We start from the raw sequence: 20221 nt of genomic DNA, 5'->3' as shown, positions 1-20221 counted from the left end.
AAAACATCAAAGGCAGATATTGTTGGGATATCAGAGACGTGGTGTCACACAGATATAAGGGATGCAGAAATGCAATTTGGGGAGTACAACGTCTACAGAAAGGATAGACAGGATAGGAAGGGGGGAGGGATTATGCTATTAGTTGAGAAACACATAAAAACCAAGGAAGTGAAGCCAGTCGACATCGCTGGACAGTGCAGTGTTCAGTCAGTTTGGTGTGACATAAGCATTGGGAGATCAAAATTGAGAGTAGGAGTGTGCTATAGGCCTAATGACTCTGATGAGTATAATAAAAAACCGTACAGGGAAATAGAGTGGGCCAGTAAATCAGAGAGTCTTATAATGGGGGATTTTAATTTCCGAGATATTGACTGGAAATTGGGGGCTGGTCAATCACACACTAGCAAGGCTTTTGTGGAATTATTGGATGATTGTTTTCTACATCAGCATGTTCGGGTGGCAACTAGAGGGAGTAATACTCTTGATTTGATTATCAGCAGTGATTCTTCATGCATTAAGAATCTGCAGATAAATGAACCAGTAGGTGGCAGTGATCACAGTGTGCTGAAGTGGGATTTACTCGAAGAGGTAACTACCATTAGGGGTAAAGGGAAGGGTTATTGCTTCCGTAAAGGTGACTACGATGGACTGAGACAGTATTTAAATTCTATACAGTGAGACCAGCTAATGATGTTACCAACAGCAAATTCAAAATGGGAAGCATTCAAAGAACTTATCTTGGAAGCTACTAGGCTTTACATACCAACTAAGAAATATTGTTCAAGGATTAGGCCAAATTGGATGTCAGATGAACTAATGAGACATATGGCAGAGAAGAAAAATGCATGGCATACTTACAAATTAACACATGACACAGAAGCCTATGATAGATACAAGTTGATATGCAACCAAGTTACAAAGGAGGTTAGGCAGGCGAAGGCAGATTACGAGAAATCCTTGGTAAGGGATGCAAAGAAAAACAGCAAACAGTTCTTTACTTATGTAAACTCTAGAAGGAAGGGGATGAATCACATTGGTCCACTTGATATTGATGGGTCAACTGTTGATGATCCTGCTCAGGTAGCTAACAAACTAAATGAATATTTTGCATCGACATTCACACATGAGGAGTTATTCAGCGAGGGGAATGCCAGAGGTGTATTCAACTCTAGCAGTAGGCAAGAGAATCTTGTAATAACTGTGAGTAAAGTGGAGGAGAAACTGTTGAAGATAAACACAAGAAAGGCACCCGGGGTGGATGGGATCTATCTAGTTATATTAAAGGAGGCAGCAAAAGAAGTAAACAAACCCTTAGCCATAATTATGAGAGCTTCCTTGGACTCAGGAGAGGTACCCATAGACTGGAAATGTGCAAATGTGACCCCAATTCACAAAGGAGGATCAAAGGCTGACACAAGTAATTATAGACCTGTTAGTTTAACTTCTGTTCCAGGAAAATTAATGGAGGCACTGGTTAAAGAAGCACTGCAGGATCATTTAGACAGGACTTCAGTTATAGCTCGGAGACAGCATGGTTTTGTTAAGGGGAAGTCTTGCCTGACCAATTTGACTGGATACTATGATGCAGTCACAAAAGAACTGGATGCAGGGAATAGCTTTGATATTATATACTTGGATCTTAGAAAGGCTTTTGATACTGTTGCGCATGGAAGACTGCTACACAAATTGGAGCAGTGTGACATTGGGGGCAAATTAATGCTATGGATAAAGGAGTGGTTGAGGGGGAGAACACAGACTAATGTTATTAGTCATCGTGGACTAATGTTATTAGTGGAGTCCCTCAGGGCACAGTGTTGGGTCTATTATTGTTTTCTGTATTTATAAATGATATTGATGATGGTATCTCAAGCTTAATGTCCAAGTTTGCAGACGATACAAAGGTTGGCAGGGTTGTCAAGGACACTACTGACACTATGCTGCTGCAACAGGATCTGGAAAGGTTGAGCAGATGGGCTGAGAGGTGGCAAATGAAGTTTAACATTGACAAATGTAAAGTACTAGACATGGGAAACAGTAACCCCAGAGCAACGTATCAACTCTGTGGTACTACACTGACAGTGGTAGAGAATGAAAGGGACTTGGGGGTGGTTGTGCAGGCAGATATGAAGTTCTCTGAGCAGTGCAGACGGGCTGCAAGAGTAGCTCATGGAGTATTGTCAATGATATACAGGAATGTTTCCAGCAGGGATAAGGAGGTGATTATTCCCTTGTATAAGGCAATGGTCAGGCCACACCTGGAGTACTGTATACAGGTCTGGAGGCCTCATTTCAAGAAGGATGTAGAGCTGTTGGAACGAGTACAGAGAAGGGCAACAAGATTAGTGAATGGAACAAAGGGGTGCTCTTACGAAGAAAGGCTTAAGTTTTGCAAATTACAGTGTCTGGAGACTAGGCACCAGCGAGGTGATCTGATAGAGGTGTATAAAGCCTTGAATGGTTTAAGCATGCTCAATGCTGATGGGATTCTTCCTCTTGCTCAGAATAATCACCTGAGAGGGCATAAATTCAAATTGAGGAAAGACAGATGTAGGATAGATGTGAGGAAATTTGCCTTTAGCCAGCGGGTGGTTGGTTGGTTGGTGGAACAGACTTCCATCCCTTGTCGTGGAAGTTGATAGCCTAAATAAGTTTAAGGCTCAGCTGTACAGGTATTTCGAACGAACAGAGGGATCAAGTGGAAGTGGTTATGTTTTATTTATTTATTATTTTTTTTTTTTTTGGCTGATGCTGCATTAGCTTGCTTTCTTGCATCAAATGCCTCTACTAATGCTAATGCTAATTTTTATTTCATCCGCAACAGATCTAGAATGCTGCTCATTCAGCTGCATCTTTTTCAAACCTTTAAACGAACTTACATTGTGAGTGTACTGATTTCAGTTACAGTAATTCGGACTGCTGGCCATAGATAAGAAAGGAATCAACCGTACTCAGTTTAATTAGTTTAAGCACTCTGGTATTCTGGACACTCTTTTGTCATGAACAGAATGGTCTCCCACATTATTTCTAGCAATACAGTTCGAACACGCATCCTCTTTGCTAATGTCTTTGCAATTTTTATGTGTATGGCCTATCTCAGCACAATGGCTACATACAGGATCTCGTCGTCTACATGTTTTGGCAAAAAACCAAAACCAAATTATGATATTAGGGTCACCCTTAAATGATTACATCTACCGACATTTATTTTGTCTGTAAATTGCCCGTGTTTTCTGGTCTATTTGCCAGTTTTGCTGAATGAAAAAAAAACAAGTTTCTGGGAAAGAACCTTGCTGATTACATGTTTTAACATGTAGACATGTATAGTGTCTTATGTGGTACGGCACCTGAAAGTCAGTTCAACTCCGCCTTTGAGCACTGTGATAATTGCAGAGCACTGTAACAGGCCAGAAATGTGTTTAATATTGTTTGTGCAGTGTGTGTGTGTGTGTGTTGTTTAGTTGTTCCTGACCTGTTTGTCACCAGGCAGGCGATCACCGGGAAAGCCTGCCCAATGTCCGTCTACACCACGGGGAGGGGGGCCACAATTACGCATGTACTGTGGCGGACCTCGTCCTGAATGTCCAAAACGAGTTTGGGATATTCACGTGTTTGGAAGTATACATAAAACCTTGACAATTGTAGCAAACAGTCACAACATAGAAATCGTTTAATCTGTATGACATCAGTCCAGCAAACAAACGCTGCTGTTGCGTTAGAAACGTTCTAATTCTTTGTGAAATCTCCAAAATGCAGTTATTCCCGGAATCACTCTGTTTCTACTTATGAAGCGAACAGTGACATCAGCAACCATCTTCTCTTTCGTCAATCCCAAATGCAAAAGATCTTTCTCATACGTGTCACGTAGAAGATCATCCTTCTGAACTTCCTTACAACATCATACGCAATTAACTTCATTCCAGGTCTTTTGGGACATCCAAAAGCTAATCCAAGCCCTGGCAATTGTTCGCTCTTTTTTACTTCAGTATTTTTTAATTAGCGTCTCTAAAACAATGCCTCTATCAAATACTTTTCTTATCTTCCGTATCGAGTTTCTCATTTCCTTATCCACAGCAATTCGGAAATCTTCACTACTTTTAAGTACAGAGTCGTCATTAGCTTGAATTAATAAAACATGCTCATCATCATATGATCTAGCCGCTTCATCGTCTCAGGAACTCACTTTCAAGCCCACGTCCTTTGCAACAGAAGTTACGTCACTCTTAACTACATCACAGTTTCAGATTTTTTATCGATTATCCGTATCTTTTGTCTATAATTCTGAGTGGATTCATGCATACCTTGTTCCTTAAATTTCTCATTCTGTATTTCAAGTTCCAGAACCATGGCTTCAAGAAGATCCCAACTAGACAGATCCCTCTAACTGAACTTCGAATGATACCACTCTCCTTGGCAAAAAGGAAATCTTGCGTAACTAAAATGTTATTTCTGTAAAGCTTCGAGTATTACCTCCTCCGAAATCGCCATCTGCACGAGGCAGTTTCTCTCCCCAAAAGAAGTCACGTTTTTGGACAATCGGATTAAAATTCATGTTTTCGTTCCTAATTTCTGTTGAACGCGATGAAGATACTCGCTTCAGTGTCGTTCCCTGTCCCAATTTTAGTTGAAGAATTTTCATTTTTCTCAGCCAAATCCATATCACTCTGAACATTTTTCTGAACTTTACGTAATTGCTTATCCCGATCATTCTTAAGCGTACATTTTGATCTTGACTTTCCTCCTATTATTTCATCTTAAAACGGGAGACCTACTGCACGATGAACACAGTGATCCAACCGAACTTTCTGGCCCACCGACGTGTTTTGAGGAAATATTCAGGAGATGTACGTGGTGTTAAAAGTGCAATGACCATATCATTCCTGTTATCCTCACTACCCAATTCTGCTAACGTGAGAGCTTTACCCGAGAGAACCTCTTCCCATTCCGACATCTTCTCACCTCCACCTCCTTGAGGAAATAGAGGCCTCCGAAGATTCTTTGCTTTGACAATTCACCTCGAGATATACTTGGATCCTGAAATTCTAGCTTACGTGAAGAACTCCAATTCTTCCTTAATCTACGTTTGAAATTTGCAGACTTTGTGGTCTCTGTAGCAGCAGTGAGATCAGACTCCTTAGCGCCACTTTCAAGATTTTTAAAACCTGCAACCGCTTTCAATTCAACGCCACAATTTTTTTCACATGTGAGATCAACCCTGTGTGTACATGACTCCATTTGATAAACTTTTTTTTTCTTTTTTTAATATAAGAGGACACTAATAACCGTACAGGGGCACTACCAGCCTTCTTCCTTCATTAACAATGGCCTTTAAAATAGGTCTTTACTATTTAAGTCTAAAATTCCTTAAATTTATATATCTTTTCTGCTAAGAAAATATTTTGTTCCAAACTTAAGATGAAACTAATCAGTCAGATATACCCTTCCACCTATTTGAAGTCCCCTTCAGCCATACATACCTTGAAGATTTTAAAAATTAGCTCTTCAAATTTTGAAGTACCAGCGCTGTGCTAAAGCATAGGCAGCTGGAACTGACAGTTAGAGCAGAGAATGCTTTAACTGCCAAAACAGACTTATCGTAAATCTAGCTTGAATATTACCTTTCCTTGACTAGAAATCGCCAAACCTAGTAGATCTTATTACACTATCCGCCGTGTATCACATGTGGACATGTGTTGTGTCTTACGCAAGGCGGCCCCTAAACGTTAGTTCATCTCCGCCATGCTTCTCTGTGATGATATACAAGACTCTGTACAATGACCGGAAATGAGTGTAGCGTTATGTTTGCATTGTGTGTGTGTGTGTGTGTTGTTTAGCTGTTTCTGGCCGCTTTGCTACCAGGAAGGCTACTTCCCAGTACCCGTCCACGCCACGTGAAGGCGGGCCCAACGTACTAAACTAAATGTAATATTTCAAGCACCCATAAGAATAAGCGCAAGTCTTATGGGTGCAGCAGTCTCCCATAATCACGTACGGTGGCGAATGCCACAAAGAATCCCGCATCACTGGAGAAAGTGTAAAAGCGATGGATGCCAGCAGTCCCCATACCCAGAAAACCCAAATCTGGGTACAAGTAGTTTAAAATCCCGTCTATAATAAACTGGAGACCAGCGAATCCTGTCCCCTAAGGGGCTACTAGCACGAAAAAAAAAAAAAAAAAAAAAAAAAAGAATAAATAAATAAAAATAAAAAATAATGGGCAAAATATTATTACGTTACAAAAAATAAAAATAATATAATAAAAATAAAATAAAGAAAAAATAAATAATAATAATAAATAAATAATAATAAATTAATTAGATAAAATGATAAAATAATAATTATTATTAAAAAATGACAATAAAAACTTTAAAACCATATTTATAAACACTTTTAACAAGAGCACATATAATAGCAACCATCACAGCTAACTGCTATTGTACTCCACCTCCCGTACCACAGGAGACCCAAATCTCAGGTACCAGCAAAAGAGTTCGCCTCGTGGGGCCACAATTTCTGCCCCTTTAGGAGCTGTGGAGAAAAATAAACTGAAAGCTCTAATCTGTGCAAGGAGAAGGCTGTTGTTGTTGTTGTTGTTTGGTTTTTAGGAGCATTAGCAACTAAGGCCATATTGCTCCGGGATATGCGGTAGTCATTCCCTGACCTTTCCGCATCTTCCGTATTTGGTGGTGATGGGCTCGAACTCCGGTCTAATCAAGAAGCGTGTGCTACGCACTGCTGCTCCTTCCCACCTGGCTACGGAGGCGCCTCCAAGGAGAGGGTAAGTTACTATCGTCAGGTAAGTGCAGCGAGTAAAATCCAATCAGGTAGTCCAGTCAGGTGCGTACTATTGGAAAGTCATTCTGGTTATGGCCACATTGAAATCGGTTGTTGTGGGAAAAAGACATATCTAGCAAGATATTTTATCTAGGCACGCCCTGTCGGGTAAATAGATCTCTTTTATATAATTTTTATAGCAATGACAGAAAGCGTAAAAATAGTTTCAGTAGAATTCAAGAGCCTAAATCAAGTATCAGCATGAGTTTTTTTTTCTATGGTTTGAAGTTTAGGATACATTTCTAGATCAATGCAAAGAACGATCATTTATTGATGTGAAACATCCTGCAAATTTTTCACCGAGTAAATCTGATTGGTCACGGTAGTGATTACGTCATCCGCGTCCTCCGCCAGAGACGCTTCCCACCTCCACCACTAGTCTGTGCCGAGCACTCGACGCAGCGGTAGTGTGATTAAAACACGCGTCGCATATTATCGTGACTGGTACGATATCTACAGTTCTGGTGAACCGATTTACAAAATTCGAATGCCATTCGTTCGAATTTCTGCATTAGAAAAACGCAATAAAACAAATATTTTTCGAAAATAAATTTCGTTCTGGAGAGTATCGAGCAAGAATGAAACCTAAGAAAATATAGACGTTGGTAGCAATGAGAACGACAAAAACTATCGAGATTGCGTAAATGAAGCGCTGGATTTAGCAGTGCCTTCAACCAGCAATGCCGCTCCATCTAATCATGGTGTACCCGAAGTGAGTATTAATTATGTACAACGGAACGTTTCTCCAGCTGACGAGTTTAAATGATCAAAAGTTCCTTTTACTTACGCTCACTGTTATTTACATAATACAACCGACTTCATTTTAGCATTCAGAGTCAAGGACACTGTAGGATTACTGCACGGTCTAACCATGGCGAATAGATCGCGCTTACGTTTAGCCCAGTAGCAGGTCGAGTTTGGAATTGTCCTTAGGAAGGCCGCTGTTCAAGTTCTTTGCAATCGCGAGTCATTTGGGTATCAAAAATCCATTGTATTATCTTTTGTGTTCCAGCCGAAATTATGGAAATTTGTGAAAAGACAATAAAATATTTACAATGCAAAAGCTCTTTTATTTTGTAATCAATGTACTCTACAAATCAAAATACGCAAAAGAAACTCGAAGGATGTTTCACATAAAACCATCACCTACCGCGTGTGCTGGGCACACTCGTCTTTTTTTTTTTTTTTTTTTACAACGACACGCGCGGTTCCTTTTCCTTTTAGTTTTAACGCGAACTTAAACAGGCACCGTTTAAGTAAATCGGAATACATCGCAGAACCACTTTCAAAACTCAGAGGGGCAGAACATGTGGACATGTGTATATGTTATGGGCGGCTCCTAGAACGTGTGTTCAACTCCGCCTCGTGTCTCTGTGAAGAACAGTATCACTACAAATGGGCTAGATATGTGTGTGACGTCGGTTTGTGTGTGTTCTGTTGTTCTGTTCTGGCCTCTTGGCTACCCAGAAGCATCAGTCACCTGGACAGATGATTCTGGGTACTCGTCCACACTACGGGAAGGTGGGCCAGTCTCAGCTAATCACGTACTGTCTCAAGAGAGACTCTGACCCACCTGATGTTTCCAAAACGTGGGCCAGATTCCTTCGGGGGCCCATTCCAGACGAAAAAGGAAGGAGGAGAGAGAAAAGAAAAATATATATATATAATAAATAAAATAATAATAATAAATAAATTTTTAAAAAAATAAATAAAAAAATAATATTAATAAAAAAGAAAGAAAATAATAATAATAATGATAATAATAAAGTAAACACAACCCGTTGTGCTGGTAAAAAAAAAAATCATTAACGAGGGAAAAAAAAGACACGTTACGATAAGAATAAAAAATTTAAAAAAAAAGGGTAGTCTTCAATAAATACTGTTGTATCCAGAATAATTGAGATGTGGAACTGATGACCTTTAGGATCAGTGCAATGACAATTCATGCAGACATGAACCATGGAAGAAAAGAAATCGGAGAAGCAAACTATTGTCCCGCTTACACAGTTGGATTTGGTGGATTGTTCTGGTGCGCTAATCTGGCGTTGATTCTTGTTCTGCGAGCAAACACCTCGGAGGCAACGTTCTGAAGAGCTGAGAGATGATTCTTATTATGCAGAAGCATTTCCTCTTTCCCCGGAGAGAGATCTGGAACGTCAGTTCGGAGAGGGACAGAACGATTAAAATTCGGTTATAAATTCGTGAACGGGGAATGCGCTGAGTTTTGACATCCTTCGAAAGAGAACCAAATGGAAGATCCCGCCAAAAAACGAGGAGTTCTTTTCTCCATTCCACTTGGCTTCGATTAACTGTGGAAAATCTTTTACAGTTCGTGGGTGGGCAGACAGAAGTTGCTTCCTCCTTTTAAGTCTATCACAAGCAAATCGGACATTTTACCTTTCGTATTCTGTCTCGGCATAATTGCGCTTTTCCTGCAAGAACCCTCTTTCGATATTCTCATGAAATCTGTAAACGGGGTTCGAGCCCAGACCTCCACAAAGAGAATGAACAGCCGGGGTTCGAAACCAGAAGTGCTGTCACCGGAGATTTCTGGCAGCACCGGAGAGGGAGGGGAAGAGGAGGGGGGAAGAGTCACGAAAGAAACCGAAGTTGTCAGACGGTCGGGTTCTGATCAACTTCTCTTCGGAGCGCTTGTCGGCCAAGAATGAGAATGAATTGCCCTTTGGACCCTCACCCCCAGTCAAGGCCTCAGCGTTACGGCCGGGTGGAATTCACAAACTCTGATGTATCTTCGTGGATCATTCTACGGACAAAGAGGTCGTTTTGCGAGAGTGAAGAGAGCGGCGAAGCATTTCCACACGATTCACGAGGGAGGCCAAAGAGCGGTGGCAGCGAACAGCAGATGCACTCTTTCAGATGTCGCGGGATTGCTGTCACAGTGCTGGGATGCTATTTTGAGCGCGCATCACAACAAAGCGGGCTCTTAAAAACACAGGGGAATGCGCGGATTGCCAAATGCGCCCTTCGACCTCCGCTCTCGTCATTTTTCCTCTTTTTTTTTTTTTTTTTTTTTTTTTTCTCCTTCTGGACGGTGGCACAGATGTCTTTTGCGCGATATCATCTCAGTCACCCTAGCGCGGCGCACATGCGGTGACGCATCCCACCTGGAAGGTCACGACGTTGGCACGCGGCCACACGCATCTTCGCCACCGTCTTCTGTTCGCAAACCAAAACGGATTTAGCCGCCCGGGGCAGAACAACGCTGCTCAGAATTCTCGCGAGCTCGCACCGCCCGCAGGTTTAAACCCGTAAGCTACGTCTCGTGCGTACTTTGCAACCGTCCCGCGAACTGTTCCTCGTAAAGAACAGCTCCAGTTTGTTCTCCGCAGCTCGGAACTGAGTGGCCACGCGCCCAGAGCGAGCTGCTGCGCGGTGTCCCAACTAGAGGATTTCTGGTTATTGAAATAGCGCGAGACACAGGTTACGTCGATGTTCAGAAACAAAAATACGCCGAAGATGATTGTTAAACGCATCCTTGATCAGGACGAAACTGCCCCTGACCTGGACGAAGAAGTCCGTGGCCAGTTCAGAAGAGGAACTTTCTTCGTTCAGACGAATTATTTGATGACGCTTTTCTCGTTGAAAAGGAAGAAAAGGTAATTCTTGCGCACTTTCTTTCCTAGAGGAGAAGCAAAGGTGAGATGATGAGTCACCGAAGAACAGAAACTTCCAGGAAACCTCTCTCTCTCTCCTTGACCCCTCAGAGCATTTACACATTCTTTGCAGAATTTCACTGAGCTGATGGGGATCGTGTGTGTGTGTGTGTGTGCGCGCGTGTCAGAGCCACAAATGGAAGGCTGTGCAACTCAGGAGTTGCAACTTTGCACGCGCATTAAGGAAACCCTGAGGGAGGTGCATCTCTTTCTTAATTTTAAACTTTCTCGGTTTCAACTCATCGAAGCCGAGATTAATTAAAAGTTTGGCGAGTTTTACGGGGGGGGGCGGTCATAAATGCCGCTTTTCCAACTGACGAAGGTGAACTCACGTCATAAAATTATTTTTTTGCGGAAAACTAAAACATCACTTGCAGCGTTGAACAAATTTGAATTGTGCGAGTGCAGTAAATATTGTCTCTTTCTCTCTCTCTCAATAAATATTCTCTCTCTCTCTCACACAATAAATTTCTCTCTCTCTCTCTCTCTCAATAAATATTCTCTCTTTCTCTCTCTCTCTCACACAATAAATTTCTCTCTCTCTCAATAAATATTCTCTCTTTCTCTCTCTCTCTCACACAATAAATTTCTCTCTCTCTCTCTCTCACAATAAATATTCTCTCTCTCAATAAATGCAATGTCACGCCTGTGAATGCGACGGATGGCTGAAGGTGAACTTCGCAATTCTGCGATATTAATTAATGTCAAACCGAAAGAGGGTGCCACAGATTAAAAGACAGAACGCTTTCATTGGGTCCAGTCGAAAGGAACTGCCCGTACGGCAACTGCTTTGACACCAATTCGATTCGAATCAGTTACCGAACTGGGCACGTTTCGTTTTAATGCTTTTCGTTTCACCGAGTTGTCGCAAGATGTCCTCGAAAGGGGCCTTCTCTTTTCATTCATTTATTTACACGAATTCTGTGTACGTTTTCAAGATATTTGTCATTAATTTGTATACAGCATTCTCATTTGTATTTATCCTAGGGGGTGTACGTGTGTATATTCCGGCATCGGTGGCTCCTACAGAAACTCTGTATAGCGCGAGCCTGAAAAGGTGTTGGGTGTGATGAGTAGTGTGTGTTTGTTCTGCCGTCGTGTTATCATCTGCACGTGCTTTTTATTGCCCAGATCCCGCACCCACCGGAGGTAGTGCAATACCAGTGGATGCCAGCAGTCCCGCTCCCAGGTTGCCCATACCTGGGAGCCAGCAAAAAAAAAATAAAATAAAATAATAGTAAATATGATCTTTATTGTAAGGTGCAAAAGTACACGCAGTACTCACGGCACTAAGACAGGGATAAACAAAGCGGCTGTGGGGTACCATCTCGCCGGGAATACAATTCACGAAATTAATTTATTTATTTTCGAAGGGGTCCGTAGATCTCAGTACTTTACTTTTGGAACCAGCTTAAATCTTCCTCTAGTGGAGAACTTCCACAAATTATCCTCACTGCCACCGAGAAACAGTAATAATTATATTAAACAGATATATACTTTTTTTCAACACTTGTTTTAAATATGCTCAGAGTCTCTGGATTCCTGAGAACCACGAAAGCAATATATAATTGCATTACATAATTAACGGCACTGTCTAGTCTGTCCGCTAGAACTTTCAAAACTGCAGAAAAGCACAATGAGATAGCTACGAATTGTTTCTCATAAACCTTGTGTTTCACAGAAACCAATCTTTAAAATAACAATTAACATAAATGAACACAATCCACATAAATCTTCTGTTTACACATAACTCTTTTGCTCTTTTGTGAAGTAAATTCCCAGGAGAAGATGAAGTTCTTAGCTGAGTTCTCAATATGAAAACTGTTCTTCAGAAGGTTTGCAGAGCAGTAACGTTATTATGGTCTTCAACTAAGATATTTACATTGTTCCCCAATAATTTTGGAATCGTAGACATTAAATCCGCTCTATGTTGGGAGCAATGGACAGTTCACAAGTACATGAATCCACGTTTCGTATTCTCCACATGTGCAGTACGGATCAGGCTCCGTACAACGCTCAAAGAAGTTAGCCCAGAGGGACCCAGGCCCTGTTAGCAGATAAGAAGTTGTCACAGAAGGCCTAAACCACGAAATGACTCCAGCGATTGCTGAGAATTCCACTTACGCAATATACTTTCTTGTTGCAAGCCCAAATTCGTTCTCGTCTCATCTTTTTTGCAAGACAACGGTAAATTCCTTCCAAAGCCTTTTCTTCTCCCTTTTAAAGTCGCTGGCTGGGTCAGTCATAATTCCAAGCAATGTCTTAGACTGTCCTTCTTAGGTAATAATTCAAACCCCGGAAAGAAGTATACAGGATGTTTCAAAAATGATGGTCAATAATTTAAAGGTGAAAAGTACAAACTAAAATAAGCAAAAAAGTCCCAGTAAATATCGGGCTGCAAATGACCCGTTTTCCAGATAATGCACATTTTCTGTTAAGATCCGCCACTGACTATGGGAGCACTAGTTTAGCAAAAAGCTGTGAATCCTTTGCTAAGGGTAGTTTTATTAAACATAATATAATACATTTTTAATTTTTGATTTCAACACCACAGGATTTTACAGATGTTACACATTATTGGATGTTACAAAAGGTGTTCAAAATGCTGTCTTTGCATCCGTACGCAGCTTTGTAGTCTTCTCTGCATTGAGTTGCGAATCCTCTCAGGCATTCCTGAGTCATTTCTGATTTGCTGAAAGACTCCTTCAACCCAACGCTGCAATTCCTCAACTGTGTTAATTTCAGAAGTGTCTATCAAGCTTTTTACATGATCCCAGATACAAAAATCCATTGGATTTAAGTCAGCCACACACTGCTATGACTCAGTACACGCTCTTGCAGAACAACCCTCCTTGTCGAAATTCCTGTATTTTGTTCTATTCTTTATAACACCCTTTCCTCAACATCAGGTGTTATGCTTCTGGGCCTATCAGCTCGTACTTCATGTGCGAAGCGTCCATGTTCTTTACGGCCTTGATGTACCTTGATGAATGTGCGCCTGTTGGGCTGCTTTCGGCGGGGAAATGCTTCTTAGTACAAACGCGCAGCCTCGAGTGCACTGCTGTTGGCTTTACCACACATGAAGTGCATGTCCGCATACTCTTCGTTGCTGTAACCTCTTTCCATGTTGACTATCCTTTGACTAGTATACCTGCTACGTCTCAGAGCATTGAGAGAGGGAAAGGGAGAGAATGAGCATAACATAACCTAACCTAAACAAACAATTCAGTGGCGGATCCCAACTAGAAATGTGCAATATCTCGAAAACGATTCACTTAAGGACCCATGTTTACTAGGCTTTTTTTTGCATATTGTAGTCTGTAGAGTTCACCTTTAAATTATTGACCATCACTTTTGAAACATCCTGTATAAATCTACAGCAATCATATCGCCAAGTATTTGGAGAGCGTTGTTTGAAACAGTCCTTGGAATATTATTGATCGTCAGAAGAAATGATCTTTGTGTGGAAATAAGTTCCTGTTTCACTTTTACCTTTGATACTTTTTGGTACCAGACACTTTCTGCGTATGATATAATAGGCAAAAATATGGTTTTATAGTAAAGGTTCAAGGTTTTCTTTGATAACCCCCACTCTTTCCTTAAGACTGATAACTGAGGCTGTGAAAAAACGGATTTGGTCCCTCAGTTTTGATACATGAGGCAGAAAACTGAGTTTGTCATCTAAGGTGGTTCCCAAATACTTAGTTTGGGATACATATGGGATTTGGGTATTATTTAGTCGGATTCTGAGCGGTTTATTGTGGCTAAAATGACTCAATTTAAACGATGCTGCAGTTACTGCTTTAGATTGTAAATTAGGTGTCACGAAGAAATTTTGTTGCGCGAATAATCTGGATTTAAGTTCTTTTAATTTATTTTTTCTAAGGTCACAATTCAACGGAAAATCCGATTGGTATTTACCATGGAGTGCGTTGAAGTGCCTTTCTAAATTTCCTTTTTTGGGTATAGCCACGGAAGCATCGCAATTCAAATAACACTTTTCTTTTATCTTTACAAAAAAGTATTCTAGTTCCCACTCTTGATGAAAATGATACGTTTTACTCTTTTTCTAGTATTCATTTTAAATCAAAAGGTATTAAATTAACATATAAGTACTGAACAGTTATTAAATCAGCAAAAGCAATGCTTACCGATTAAAACACTTTAAGATGCGTGAAACGGAAAAAATATTCTGTGTGAACAGCTAACGTAGGATAATTTATGAAGAGGATTCCCGAATGAGGAAGTTGTTTCCAAAACAACCGAACAAACACAGCACCGTTTATTGCTCTGTTTGATTATATCCTTATAAGAATCAGTTTTGAACGGCTTTGTGATATTTCTCTAAAGCTATTTCTGGATGTCACGACCATAAAACAATAAAAAAAATTTGCAATTTTCTATGTGGTTTGTAATGTGGTTTGTATTTGTAATGTCTATGTGGGCGTTGAATCGAAGTTTGGAATCGAATACAACGCCCAGTTCACGATGGCTGGACAATTGGGATGAGGGTGTTGCCGACCGAAGGCTGGAGAGAAGGAGGAGTTTGCTTCAATGAATACACCATGAATTCGGACTTAGCAGGATTGATCTTGAGCCCAAACTGGCAGAGGTAAGATGTGACTACGGTGAGAGTGTTGTTAACCAGATCCAGTTCCGCTTTTACCAGATCTAGGTCTTGACCGGGAATGATGGGAGTGAGTATATTGATATAATCCGCATAACTCAGTAGACATTGGGAATGTGCAACCAGTGGGAAGATAATAGATGAAAACAGAAGGCCCGAAAGGACCCCTCCTTGTGGGACTCCTGCGGTGACGGATCTTCTAAGGGTGCGATCTCCTGTATGAAGCTTTATAACTCTGTTTTGCAGAAGAGAGGAGAGAAAGCATAGTATGTTCCCTGTGATCTGGAAGTGGCATTCCAGGAAAGTGAGAAGTTGGTTTACTTGGACGGCATCAAATGCAGCCTCAATGTCTAAGTAACAGCTAGTTCTTGCCTTTTCTCAAATGCTGACAAGATAGTACTCGTTAGCAGATTGGTGATGATCGTTGATCTGTTTGGAAGGGAGTAGTGAATTTGGGCTGGATTACTGGGCAAGATCTACTTAGTGAGGATGGGGAGTAAGGCCTTCTCCAGGAGCTTCAGCAGGCTGGAGGAGTTGGAGATGGGTCGGAAGTGTTTAGGTTTGGATGGCGACTGAACTTTAGCTAAAGGTTTGATGAGATAGTTTTTCCACTGCTGTGGGAAAATCTGGTTCGATAGTAACTGGTTGAATATAATTAAAAGGGGCTGAATAATGTACGGACTTAGGCATTTGAGCATGAATTGGGGAACTCCATCATCACCGGTGGTTGACGAGGCAGGTAGAGATGGCAACGATCAGTTTTTGTTTTGTGATCTGAATGATATTGAACACTTCGTGCTGGGTGGACTCTGTTAGTAGAACCAGATATGAGTTTGGCATAGGATTATGGTTAAATCTCGTGACGAAATCGGGCCAGAATTCAAGATCAAGTTGCAAAGGAAAATGAAGGGTCACTTTCTTGTATGGAATTTTTCCTCTAGCCCAGTGCTTCTCAAACATTTTTGGATCAACGCCCCCTAAAAAAAAGCCCTCGCCAGGGCTTGTTTTAGCCCACCAATATAAAGTGAAGCTAAATAACTGAAATGAATATTTGTCTGTTTGCCTCCAAAAACGTAAATGCAGCCCTGCATGTATGTGTGTGAATTGTATAGAAAACTATTTACTGCACTTTATTCCTTCTTCATAAAAAATGACAACTACATAAATAAAGTCAGTTATAGTCACTTAAATTAAGTCATAAAAATTAAAGTTAATTACATAAATAAGTCACGATATTAATGGAAATAGTTAATTATATTTGAATATTTAATGCGATGGATGAGCTTGGTGGAGATTTATTAGCTTATCAGTATTAGGTTTAATATCTGTAAGTAGAAATCGTAAATCGCCACGTTTAACAACATCCAGACAATTTCTTTGTTTTATCAGCAATCGAAATACAGCACTGAAACCGGTTTCGACTAGATACGATGTTGGAAAGAAATAAGTAATTTTTTTACAATTCCCCACAATGCAGGGATTTTCTTTTGTAACCAAAATTCCTGATATGAATTTTGGCTTCAGTTCAACTTCATTTTGTAACTCAATCTTCTCCTTCTTCTACAAAACATTTCCCATCGTCATTATTTAAAAAAAGGATTTGTAACCCAATCTGGAATTTTCAAATTAAGGAGAACTTCTAACCTTTCCTGCATATCTCTGCGCAACATTTCTAGATGATTACAAAAAGTTAGTAGAGTTTCATCAGCTATTTTTTTCTCTTTTCTCTGTTTCCAACAGATTTGGAAATTGATACAATTCACGTCGTCCTACGTTGCGCATAAAAAGCTGTAATTTTGAAATAAATGCTGAAATTTGAGTCTTCGCCTTAATAAGAGTTACATCTTGTCCTTGTAAATTGTTGAATCTAGTAAATAAATCTGCACGACAAGCTATATCAGTTTTCATTTTCTTGAGGTCATTACTAAGGTCGTTGTTCCTATCTTCAAAAAACTCGACAACAGTATCAAAGAGTTCATAAAATCTGTTGGGACAGTTGCCTTTTGACAACCACCGAACCTCGGAGTGAAGTAGCAATCGTTCAAAATCTTCACTGTTTTGATCGCAAAGCTTTCGAAATATACGATCATTTAAAGAATGTGCTTTAATTTTGTTTATAACAGTTTCTATAGAATTATGCGGTTGATCACCAAGTTTTTTTGCAACTAAATGCTGACGGTGAATGACACAATGAACAGTAATAATATTTGGCACAGCATTTTTTAAATAAGCCATAAAACCCTTGTAACGGCCAATCATTGATGATGCTCCATCCGTTGCACATGCAAATACATTTGTAAGTGGAATTTCCCTGTTTTCAAAAAACTTTTCAATAACCCGAAATATAGACTCGCCTTTGGTATACGTTTCTAGATATCTTGCAAATAATAATTCTTCGTTCAACTTTTCATCTTTTATAAAACGTACGTATGCTAGTAGTAAAGATTCGTTACTGGCAGAGTTGATTCGTCTATTTGTAAGCCAAATTCTGTTGTTCGTAAAATGTTGCGTAGGATATTTTCTGTGTCTTTGGCCATTTCGTCTATCCGTCTCTGAACTGTATCATTGCTAAAGTGGATTAGATTTTATTATATTGTGCGGCGATTTATGTAAAACAGTACGGATAACTTCGGAAATTGCGGGCAAAATTAATTCTTCACCAATTGTATGAGGCTTGCCAGCTTGTGCAATCAACAGTGAAAAATTGTACGAGGCCCCGCAAGCCATCGTTTTGTTGCGACGCACAAGAAAACATGCTCGATAATGTTGGGTGCTTTTCAAATTTGTCACGTAGCTTTTAAAAGTAAGACAAATCGTTATTTGCCTTATCTGAATGCCCTTATTTAAGTGCTCCAGTAATCTGGAAGGCTTTATAGCCTTCCAGATTACTACGCCCCCCCCCCATCTCCCCCTTTCATGCCTAACGCACACCCCAGGGGACGATATCGCCCACGTTGAGAAGCACTGCTCTAGCCAGATCACGGTTAACGTATAATTTGATTGCCTCAGATTTCAGGCGATTAAATTGAGCCCGTGCCCTTGAATAAACGATGCGATCATTGACATTTTGCGACTGTTTCCATGTGCAATGGACCTGTTGCTTCAGCTGGAAACTCATTTTGAGTTCTGAATTCCACCAGAGTCTTGTATATGGACTGATTGTGATTTTTTTTAGAGGCAGCATATTTGGCAACCGTGTTGATCCAGTTTGTGAGAATGTTCACAGCTAGTTCTGGGTCACAAGTCTCTAAGGCCACCCAGGGAATGAGAGAGGCGGCTCTGATGCACTTATCTACATCAAGTAAGTTGGGACTAGTGATGTCAACCTTTTTTGTTGTCCTTCTGGCTTCTAACTTGGGGGCTGGCAGATATGCAGTCACATGTATTGGGACATGATCAGAGTCAAATGAATTACTGCAATGTAATCAAGGGTGCAAGGGATAGAGGCTAGAACTAGATCTAAGAGGTTATTCCCCCTGGTTGGAACTTCATTAATAAGTTGTAGGTCAGCACATCTCAAGTGTGTAAGAAGATAGAAGATCCTTTTTCAGATTAGATAGCTGAGGTGGTACATTGAAATCACCACAAACTAAGTGAGAAGCTGTGGGATGCAGCTGATTGATTATCCAGTTGGAAACTTCAAGGATGATTTGCTGGGAAGGTATGTACACCACACAGATGTCAAACGTCACGAAGTTGTATCTTAACGTAACGAGGATTGCTTCATAGTTAGGAGAGTTACTGGATTTATTATCCATAGCTTGAAAGCGGATTTCTTGTAAAATATTGAGACGCCTCCACCCTTGCGTGCAATCCGAGATGTGAATACGACCCCATAATCAGCTGGGGCAGCTGCCGCTAGGAATTCTTGATCATCATTCAGCCAGTTTTCGGTGATGGCGAGCAGGTCAAAATATCCGCGGAGCAGAATTTGCTCCATAGTGTCAAGCTCCTAAGACTACGCACATTCTGATAAAAGATGGTGCAGGCAGGTACTCTAGGTACTTTGATGCGGACGGGTGGTCTCTTAATGGCACTACTCGATTCAGCGGGGTGTGTAAAACATTGATGAGCACAGGGATCGGCATATTGGTATTCTGTGTCTGTGGTTCTCGTTGCGGTAACGAGATCTGGGATTGTTATGAATCAGGGTACCATTGGTGGGAGTCCTTTCCATTACTTCTATATCGCTGCCCTTTATGCCCGAGATATAACATAACGAAAGCTCCAGCAGGCCAGATTTCAGGATTGAAGAATGCTTCAAAATCTACAGCAGCTACATAGATCTTAAAGGAGACGTAGGTGGGATATTTCGTGGATATCTTGGGGACTCTACCATTCATTTTGAATGCAGAAAGAAGGTTTTCCACATCATCAGCTGTGGTAACAGGGGACGGCCTACTAATGAAGACATTACGCGTCCGCTTATCCATCGTTTCAGTGTTCGCAATTTGCATCTTGCTTAAGTGCAGATTGGTTCAAATAACTTTAAGATTGGGCTCAGTTCCTTAAGAGTTGGATTACGGATCAGTGTTCTTTGTTCTTTTGTTCCTTGGCTTGCAATAATTGCATACGTTGAAGTGTCTGTATGGGTCTTTACATTAATATCTTTATTGCAGGCAGTGATTGGATACATGATTGCCTGATGCAATAATACCCACAACAGCGACGATGCTAGGGATTTAACATGAAATAACTAATATAGGAAATATTACATAAAACATTTATTAGGACATAAAATGTATAGTTACATATAAAATTAATATTGACATGCGAAACGAAAACACATGAAAAGCAATGAAAAGAAGATGGCAGTCACTCGGTTGAAGACGAAAGCTGGTCCCTGATGATGCGACTTCTGTACGATTTGTCCTCTATGAACTTTTTGTAGTCCACATCTATCTCCGGGACGTTGTGCAGCATTAGGAAGGATGTAGATTTGTTTGAGCCAGTACAGAGAAGGGCAACAAGATTGGTGAGGGGAATGAAGGGATCCTCTTACCAAGAGAGGCTTAAATTCTGCAAATTGCAGTGGCTGGGGACTAGGCAACTGCACGGTGATCTGATTGAGGTGTATAAGGCCTTGAAT

This window comes from Mastigoproctus giganteus, chromosome 5, assembly GCF_048544385.1.
Source record: "Mastigoproctus giganteus isolate SK-2022 chromosome 5, ASM4854438v1, whole genome shotgun sequence".
Taxonomy (NCBI): Eukaryota; Metazoa; Arthropoda; class Arachnida; order Uropygi; family Thelyphonidae; genus Mastigoproctus; species Mastigoproctus giganteus.
The sequence above is the reverse complement of the archived record's forward strand: the minus strand, read 5'-3'. Positions refer to the sequence as shown.